Here is a 9,977-nt window from a genome sequence, read left to right as displayed (position 1 = left end):
TTTCTTTGGTTTTTGAATGCCCCTTTAGTACAAGTATCTTTATCCCCCTTTTAATCATATATTTTCCTATCTTACTCTTAGTAAACTTGATTGGTTGATATATATTATTTCACAGGACTGGTAATTGAAAATACATTTACAACACCAAAGATTGCATACAAGAGTTTTTTTAAAATCGCTGATTTTTTGCAGTACGTTGTTGATATCAACAAACATGGTCTTGATTTAAGTGGAATTACGACACTAACATTTACGGTAAAGGCGTGTCATGGTGTTAAAATTATTATGTCAAATTCGGACGATGGAGACTCCTCAAAGCCAATGTATAGTTTTATTATGGGTGGCGAGAAAAATCTTAGGTCAGGTTTTCAAAGACGGAATGATGATTCGCTTACACTGGCTAGTCAGCAAACCGTCCATTACGACACCCCTGACGTTTGTTCATGTGATGAATACCGACCATTTTGGATCAGTGCCATAAACGGAGATCTAATGATAGGAAAAGGGCTTATCGTTGGTATAAATGTTATAGCTGAATGGACCGACCCAAATCCTTTTATAGTAAGAAGCATAGGACTATTTACAAGTCAACAGATTTTAGGAGAATGGAAGGTACAGATAGAAGGTAAAATTTGTTTCCTTTTCTTAATTTCTTAATCGCTTCAATACAAGCGTTATTGTTTATAAGATATCTAATCAAAATAAACTTTATAAAAGAATTTGTAATTCTTGATCTTTAAATTCAGTTGAATATGAAAATCATCTTCTGACGGAATGTCTAGCATTCGAACAACAGCGACAAGTAATGTTAATTTTTTCTTTAAAAATATATAATTACTCGAAATTCAGAAAACAAAATATATTTGGCTTCCGTCTTGTGAGTATGAAGAAATATGCAATATTGTGGCTTTTATTTGTTGTGAATGTTTTACGATAGGAAAACGACTGCTATAGTTAAATCCATATTATCATAAGCATTATCATTATTGTTTTTTCTTGCTTTATCTATTTGTAATCGTTATATGTAACTTGCCCTTAAAGGGCCGATAATTTGTTTAATAAAGTATTGGTATTCGTATTCGAGAGGCTTTAATTTAAGCGTTCTCTAGTAACGTTTGCAATATATTTTAGATCACAAAGCGCTTTTAAAAAGTCCTTTTTAGGTTTTCATAGTTGAATATTTTCACACTTTATTGAACTAATAAAATTGAGAATGGAAATGGGGAATGTGTCAAAGAGACAACAACCCGACCATAGAACAGACAACAGCAGAAGGTCATTAACAAGTCTTCAATGCAGCAAGAAATTTCCGCACCCGGAGGCGTCCTTCAGCTGGCCCCTGTCCGTTTTAAATAGCGTGGTCATATATCATGCAAATATATTTGATACAACTTTATCGTTAAAGATGGAAGATATATTAAGATAGATTCGTGAAGAGTTATATTTGAGGACAACCATAATTTATGATTATCTTTAGGAGTCACATTAAACTTTTATCGTTTTTTTTCTTCTGTTTTAAATATTATGGTTATCATCATACGAATCATTTCCAATACTGTGAAAGTACTTTTATTCGTTAGATACATTTTTCGTGAATTTCTTGGATGGCTCTAGCCACGAATTTAAGCGTCCAACGAAGTATAACAACTAATGTCCTAATCAAGATGTGGAATTAAGAGATCCCCATTCAGGTTTTATTACATGGATAATGACATATAATCTAGAGAATGCAGCGAATGTTAGCAAACGCACTATGTGAAGTATATATTCAACTTGAAGATTTTACCCATTTAATATTTAAAAAAAACATAAACTATACGACTTGTAACCTTTTAATTATAATGACAAATTAGTTTTAACCGATGAAAATTCAGACTCACTTTTACACATCATTTCACCGAGCTAGTCGAGATCACTTAACATATACGACCCTTGAATTTTTAATCTCAAACAAATGTGAAATAAATAAAATTAACAAATATATCAACATATGTATTGAGCTCTCTCGTGATCGGTCGAACATTTATTTGGAGTTTTTTTAAGGGTAAACTATATCCCAGTATTTTGCATATGTAACGCCATATATATGCATTTTAAAACCAAATCTGTATCGATCCAAGACTCGATATGGACATAACAGCATACGCATCGGAACCTTGCTTGAGGTATTTCGGAAAAAGGAAAAGCCTCAACACGATGATATGATTTGTGTCCTTAATGGCAGTTTAGAAATTCTTGAGAAAGTACAGAATTTCGCCAAGTAGTTTTCTCTTCTGAGAAGTAGGGGCCTCGGTAGTCGAGTGGTTTAAGTAGTCCAGAAACTGTTTAACTCTGTCAACACTAAGGTTTTGAGTACGAATCTCGTACGTGATAGGTGAATACGAATCTCGCACGTGCTAGGTGAGCCCCGACTCTGATCTTAATTGACTAGGATTGTCCGTGTTCCCGCCAAAATGTCATGAAATAGAAGTTCCTTCATAATATAAGTTTTAAGTGGAAGAAATATTCTGTAATATTAATTCCACTGGAACAAATATAACAGTTTCTGTTCCTAACGGAATAAATGATATCGAATATTCGTTTCAACTGGAACAAATATTAGGATGCCTTTGTCAATAACAAAGTATCAAGGGGAAATTCTGTTAGGCGGAACACATATAAGTTGAAACATGGTTCAAAATTACCCGTTTTAACAACCTTATTATGTTTAAATTCACCAGATTGATTGATTTATGTTTAATGCCACTTTAAACACTCTGGTATTTCTAGGTGGTCACTTTTTAATGGACGGAGGAAGTCGGACTGTCCAGAGAGAACCACCGACCTTCTGAATAACACATATTTCATGCAAGATTAATGAATAAACTGTACCAGTGCAAAGGTCTTACATATACAAAATCTTTGGTACAGTCTCAAAATTACTTTTGTAGACAAATCGAATCAACTGAATCTCTTAAAATGCGAAAGAATTTTTTTCATTTTATGTTACCACAGCACAACCCTGGGCTTCCAAATAAGGGGACGACCATGTGATATTCAATAGGTATTAGGGGGATTGGTAAGAACTGAAAATATACCGCCAAGCGAAGCAAAACAATCATATGAATCATAAAAACATGATGTTGTCTTTTTTTTTGGGCGATCAAAAGGGGGCGAATACCCACTACCCTCTTCCGAAATCGGCCACTGAATAAAGGTTAATCCCTTCTAGAAAATAACCTGTGTTTGATGCAGACAAGAGACTTGTGTCTTGTGATCAAATGTTGAATTATATAAGAAATATGTAATATCAAATTCAAGCAAAAAATAACCTGACTAAAAAGCTTCGGATAAGTGGCTTTATGTATTTATTAGTTTAGGAGTGAACGCTTTACTGCTATTTCAACAAGAGAGCATTCGACAGTAAGATTATTTATTCAATGCTTACGCATTCAAATATCCAAACATGTATTTGAATATGTTTTGCAGTTGTGAACAACCTTTACGATGGTAGTTTCTCCCGATGTACAACAGACTATAAAGCAGTCCTGGATATTTTATTCTCAAAGGAAAAAACATCATTGTTGCAATGTGCTGCCCTGTGTGATAAGCTACTAGCATGCATTGGATTCAACTATCATAATCAAAGGTAGGTTTTGTTCTTCTTCATTGTCGTTCCTCCAAATTATCTGAACAATTAAAAAAGAATACTGAAGTTAGGTTCTTTAGACAGATTTATCGCTTGCAATACCAAAATTCAAAACAGTGGTGACATAAGCCAAACTTCTTTACTTTGAAGAGAGCGGAGGATACGACACGAAAGAAAACGCTGAATGAGGTTAGTGTAGATACATGACATACGCTTTGAGTTTCCTGATAATATTGTGAATAGGAAGTAGTATACAGATGACAATTTCCGCTACTGCTGCCACTTGTTTACTTTTGTTACATTTTCTTAGCTTAACTATTGTGGGTTCTTAATTAATCGCCAGGTACATTGCTTGTTAATGGATTTAGCCGAATGACTCATTTTAATGTTACATCAAAATACACATTTGCCGACGGACTTTAAAATCGCAACACACGTTTTGGCGACTTATTTTTACCAATTCATGATTGATCCTCATATACTACTATTCACGATTACAATACTTCTTTCTGTTTAGAAAAATTCAAGACCTGACTTACCTAAGATTATTGGACATTATAGAATATTGAAGTCGCACGAATTTCTTAAATTAACATTTGAAACCCATAAATGATTTTTTAAAGTTTTTGTTTCTTCGTGAAACAATTCTTTCAATCCATACCCACACTTAAATCAGTAAACAAATGTTGCATTTCCATATTGCCGAGACAGAGTAATGAAAATCTAAATCAGGTCATAAGTATATTGCAAGTAGAAATACGTGAACGTGATGTTGATAGACAATTTCATGTCAGAAACTCCTCTTACTGTCCTTACATTAACGATACAGGTAAACGGGATTTATTGATGACTTCCTTCCCATGACCAGATTAATATGAAATGACAACGCCACGTCAATAAAGTTTGATAACGCAACGTTACTTGCTAGACATGTTTACGGCCACAACGTCAACTGCTAAATAAGTCGTCGAATGCTATGGCAGACGGATTAACGCCATTAATGTTTCTAACATACTGAAATACCAAAGAATATCTTGCATAGGAATATTTAAAGCCCTAAAGTTTAAACTGCTTAGTTGACAAAAAATACCGTAATGGATCGGACAGACGCCAAATCCGAAGGTACAAACAGAACTCAAAACATGCCCAACACAACTGGTTTACCTTTTTGTCAATCAATTGATGGTTGGTTAGAGGAGGTCACTTAAAAGTGTGTATGTCGCATTTGTGAAAACTACAAAATGAAATAGCCACGAAACACACAAATTTTCTAAATCTACGTAAATTGGTACAAGCGAAAATAAATAAATCCACATAACTAATATGAAAAAGTGACTTTTTTGACATATTGCCACTGTCATCCAGGAAGGCCTTAATGGGGTTAACAGAAAAAAGATAAAGAAAAAAAAGGGGAAAAAATAAAAGTTGAGATTAATGAAATGCTAAATATAAAGAATAAAGAAAAATGAGCAAACATGATAGTAGTAATAAAGAAGAGAGAAAAATAGGCAAAAATGATAGCAGTAACAAAGAATAGAGAACAATAGACAAACATGATAAAACCAACAAAGAATAGAGAAATATTGGCTAAAAATGATGATATTAATAAGAAATTGGGAAAAATGGCATAAAAATTAAATAATACAGAAAAGAAGTAGCCTTTCCCCATCCAGACCCTCATGATGCATCTTGAAACAGCAGATGATTAAAGTCTTTTATATCTAGAAAAAAAACACATCAGTAAACATAATTTATTTTTATGAAAACACCGTTCAAAATGTATCTACTAAAAACGCGTCTGAATTTCAAATAAAAGAGAAAGACACATCTTTGACATATTGTGGAATATCCTTTACGTCATTTCCGTTTTGGAAGAAACGATTACTAGTATTTTCCAAGAAGATATTTTAAAGAAAGAGTTAAGACTTAAAGCTAAATTATATAAAAAAAAAATACTTCCTCAAGAATAATTATGATTTAATGTATTTGTTTCAGCTGTGAACTAGTAGAATTAAGCCCTGGTGTTGTAACACAGATCCCAAAGAATCAAGAGGACGGTTGGGAATTTTATTCAAAATGTTACAGATACAATGGTGCATGTCTTTGGTGTTACTTCTGATGGTGTTCGTCTTCATCTAAGAGTTTGGTGTTACTTCTGATAAATGGATGTTACTTTATTCGAGTATGTGTTACTTCAGTCGACTTGATGTCACTTCTGAATGATGAATGTTACTTCTGACGGGCTGGTGCTACTTCTGGAGACTGAGTGTTTGACTTACCTCTATTTTTGATTAAATGTTACTTCTGGTCGTGTGGTGTTACTTTTGTTTATTGAACCATTGAAGTAACAAACTTCCAGTGTTGAACAGTGTCAACGAAAATGTTCAGTGAACGGTGCGTTTCTAATTAGACCTAAAAAAATGGTTTGATGGCGTAAACATTATTTCCCATATATATATATCTATTATATATATTCCAAATTATCAAAACAGGTTTCACCCACATCACAGTTCACTTTCTAACGTTAGATACCAGAGGGACAGTCAAATTATCTAAATTACAAAACTATCTTTCGATTCATACCAAACTTCTAGACAACCGATTGATTGATTGGTGTATTTTCGTTTTCTTAACGTCTAGTGGCCAATCATTCATCCTGTTTCAAGACTAGAACAAGTTAACAATGAATTGGTAGGAGATGTCATGTAGGTCGACCGAAATGAAAATGTTGGGATAGGGAAGACATATTGTATTCCTTGCAATAGGCAACATACAGAATTCTTCGAGATGTTGGATAGGTTCTGTAACATGCAGAGACCGTGACACTAAAATAGAACTTACACAAAGTTGAGCGATTATTTGATTGCTGCCAGGTGGTAAATATTTCAAGCATATTAAGAACGATAAACATTTACAATTAATACCATAGTTATGCTCTTCAAGAAATGTCGAACTTGATCAAGAGCAAGACATGTTGACTGTTAGTTAGAAATTAGGGCAGTAGACGATTACAGAAATCGGGCCTTTTGCAGAAGGTCACATACGGACCCCTTAAAAAGTTGTTACAAGGGTTCGTTAGCGTGTTCAATCCTACACAAGGCATCGAACTTCACGTCCCCATTCCTGCGTATTATATATCCTATACAACCAAATAAATCTCCCACTTTAGCCAGTGATTTATTGCCGGACAGAAGAAGTTCGTGGTTTAACATATCTTTTAACCCCAGTCAACCTTTCGTGTAAATAGAACGTTAGTATCTTCAACTTGTACATTTACCCACGATGCAACGCAATAGTTCAGACGGTCCGTTAAGAACCTATCAATAACCGAAACAGATGTCGGAAAAATTGAATTTTTACGTCATGCAAAAACGGAGTAGATGCGAAGGGAGACAACACTTATAACATGAAAAGTAGAAATTAAATCATAAACCGATGACAATCGGGAAAACCGGTCCAACGAATTACAGAAAAGAGCGACAATTTACAGAAAATAACAGAAATGACCGAAAAGGAACAAAAAGTACATAAAAGAACAGAAAAGGACCCGAAAAGAGCATATATATATTAATTTCGTATTTATATACACACGAAATTTTGATATTGTTAAAATGTCTCGTTATAAATGAACGCATGTAGAACTCTCACAATGGAAACAAAACGGCTCATTAGAAAAAGAGATAGACTCTATAAAAAATCAAAAAAATCTGGTAATACATCAATTGCTAAAAAATACAAAGAGGTTAAACACCAGGTGCAAAAAAGTATACGAAAATCATACTGGGAATACATTGAAAGCATCATATTACCACCACAAGATGAAACAAATTTTGGCACTATGAAAAAATTTTGGACCTACATTAAACATAAAAAAACTGATTATAGTGGAATTACTGAAATCAAACAAGATGGCAAACTCCTAACTGATCCACTACAAAAAGCTGGGGCACTTAATGCACAATTCCAGTCTGTATTCACACCAGCATCTAATATTTCTCATACAGAATTTGTCAAACAGTGTAATATGCCACAGAATACTCCTTTTCCACCCATATCAAAATTAATAATTAAAACAGAAGGTATACAAAAACTCTTACATAACTTAAATCCGAACAAAGCAGCAGGACCCGATGAAATTAAACCAAGATTTTTAAAAGAACTTTCACATGAAATTGCACCCATACTTACTATTATCTTTGAGAAGTCAATTAAAACAGGCGTTGTTCCAGATGACTGGAAAACTGCCCATGTCTCTCCTGTATACAAAAAAGGCCAAAAATATAACCCTGAAAACTACCGTCCTATATCACTTACATGTATTTGTTGCAAACTTTTAGAACAAATTGTAGTTAAACACATCATGAACCATGCAGATAATCACAACATTTTATATCCCCTTCAGCATGGATTTCGCAGAGGTCGATCCTGCGAAACACAACTACTAGAATTTATAGACGATGTCTCACTAAACATGGAAAACGGTAAACAAACAGATATTTTGGTCATGGATTTTTCTAAAGCATTCGATAAGGTTTCACATTCTTTTTTAACTAATAAGCTTCATCATTACGGGATACAAGGGGAATTAAATTACTGGATACAAAATTTTCTTAGCAATCGCAAACAGGCAGTAGTTCTAGAGGGGGAAAAATCTGAGTATGTTGCAGTTGAGTCAGGGGTTCCACAGGGGTCAGTTCTTGGACCAAGTCTCTTCTTGTACTATATAAATGACATTCCAACTGGTCTAACATCTACAGTACGTTTATTTGCAGACGACACAATAGTTTATTTGGCAATAAAATCAAACTCCGATGCATTAACATTACAAAAAGATCTAGACAAACATGCATCGTGGGAAACTACTTGGAAAATGGCATTCCACCCAGATAAGTGTAATGTAATTTCAGTCACCAGAAATAAAAAACCAATCACATTTAACTACACATTACACAATCATTCATTAGAACATGTAACAACAGCAAAATATCTGGGGGTCACCATCAGTTCCAACCTTAAATGGGATGTGCATATTAACAACATATGCAAGAAAGCTAATAGCACACTAGGCTTTCTAAGGAGGAACCTGAACATAAGTTCAACATCCATTATAGAGCAAGCATATAAGTCCCTAGTAAGACCATCACTAGAGTATGCTTGCTCTGTTTGGGATCCATACTTACAACAAGACATAGATAGCATTGAAAAAGTTCAAAGGAGGGCTGCACGTTTTGTTACCAACAAATACAGAAACACCTCAAGCGTTGGTAACATGTTACAACATCTTGAATGGCGCAGTCTCTCTGACAGAAGAAAAGACTCCAGATTGGTAATGCTTTACAAAATTGAACACGAAAAGGTTGCAATTCCTAAAAATAATAAATTAATTCCTCAAAAAAGACAAACAAGACATTCTAATTCGAACAGCTTCCAAATTCCATCCTGCAAAACACAGTACAGAAAAGAATCATATTTTCCAAGAACTATTACCGACTGGAACAAACTACCAGATAACATTGTAAATTGCACTTCAGTAGACTCTTTCAAATCTTCAATCTCAAAGCATCAATATTAATTACAACATCTTACTTTATTATACAAAACATTTTATATTTTTAATTTTTCATATTTTTTTAAAAACTTGTACATTTTTTCAATCTATGTCTTGTTGTAAGTTTCCTCCTGTGACATAATCTTCAATTTGTTGAAGGCGGTCACTATATGGTAGAAGTAGAAGTAGAAGTGGATTGCACATTTTTCAGCGACACAAAATTAAAAAAAAGACAGTATAACTTGTTTTTTAGAAAAAAGAAAGAAAAAAAATATACACTAGTATATACAATTAATCATTCGCATAATGTACAATATAAATAACACCTGCTATACACCATACAACAAAATGTTTCTTTTTATGAACACATGAAAGACTTTTATTCGCATAGTATCAAAATACAATAACTATTTTAATAAAATAATGTTGTTGTTTTTAAATATAACTAGATATAAGTGATCATAAGTCTTTGAATTAAAGAAAAATTAAGGAATAGACAACCTTGGACCAATGCGACAAATTGTCATTAAATAAATAAATAAATAAATAAATAAATAAATAAATAAATAAACTATAAACTTGTTTTTAGACTATTTAAAAGTATTATAGATTTGAAGGAAATGTTATCGGAAATAGATCAGCAATATACAATCAACAAATAAGTTGAGATAAGTTAATTGGAAATCAACGCCTTAACATTAATTGTCCTTAAATAATGATTTTTCTCCCTTTTCTGCGTATTTTGTTTTATTTTAAGAACAGTACTAGTGTAGACACAGATAAGTGTGGATAGTATATTTG

The 9,977-nt window shown here is 33.3% G+C and overlaps 1 long non-coding RNA gene across 1 annotated transcript; it reads left to right on the top strand.

Moving 5' to 3' along the window:
- The first annotated feature begins 542 nt into the window (after positions 1-542).
- Positions 543-5,930, top strand: LOC139495935 (uncharacterized). Its single transcript, XR_011657504.1, has 3 exons — positions 543-625; positions 3,469-3,628; positions 5,624-5,930. It is a non-coding gene; the product is annotated as an uncharacterized lncRNA (long non-coding RNA).
- Positions 5,931-9,977: the final 4,047 nt, after the last annotated feature.

This window comes from Mytilus edulis, chromosome 11 (assembly GCF_963676685.1).
Source record: "Mytilus edulis chromosome 11, xbMytEdul2.2, whole genome shotgun sequence".
Lineage (NCBI taxonomy): Eukaryota > Metazoa > Mollusca > Bivalvia > Mytilida > Mytilidae > Mytilus > Mytilus edulis.
The sequence above is the reverse complement of the archived record's forward strand: the minus strand, read 5'-3'. Positions and strand labels throughout refer to the sequence as shown.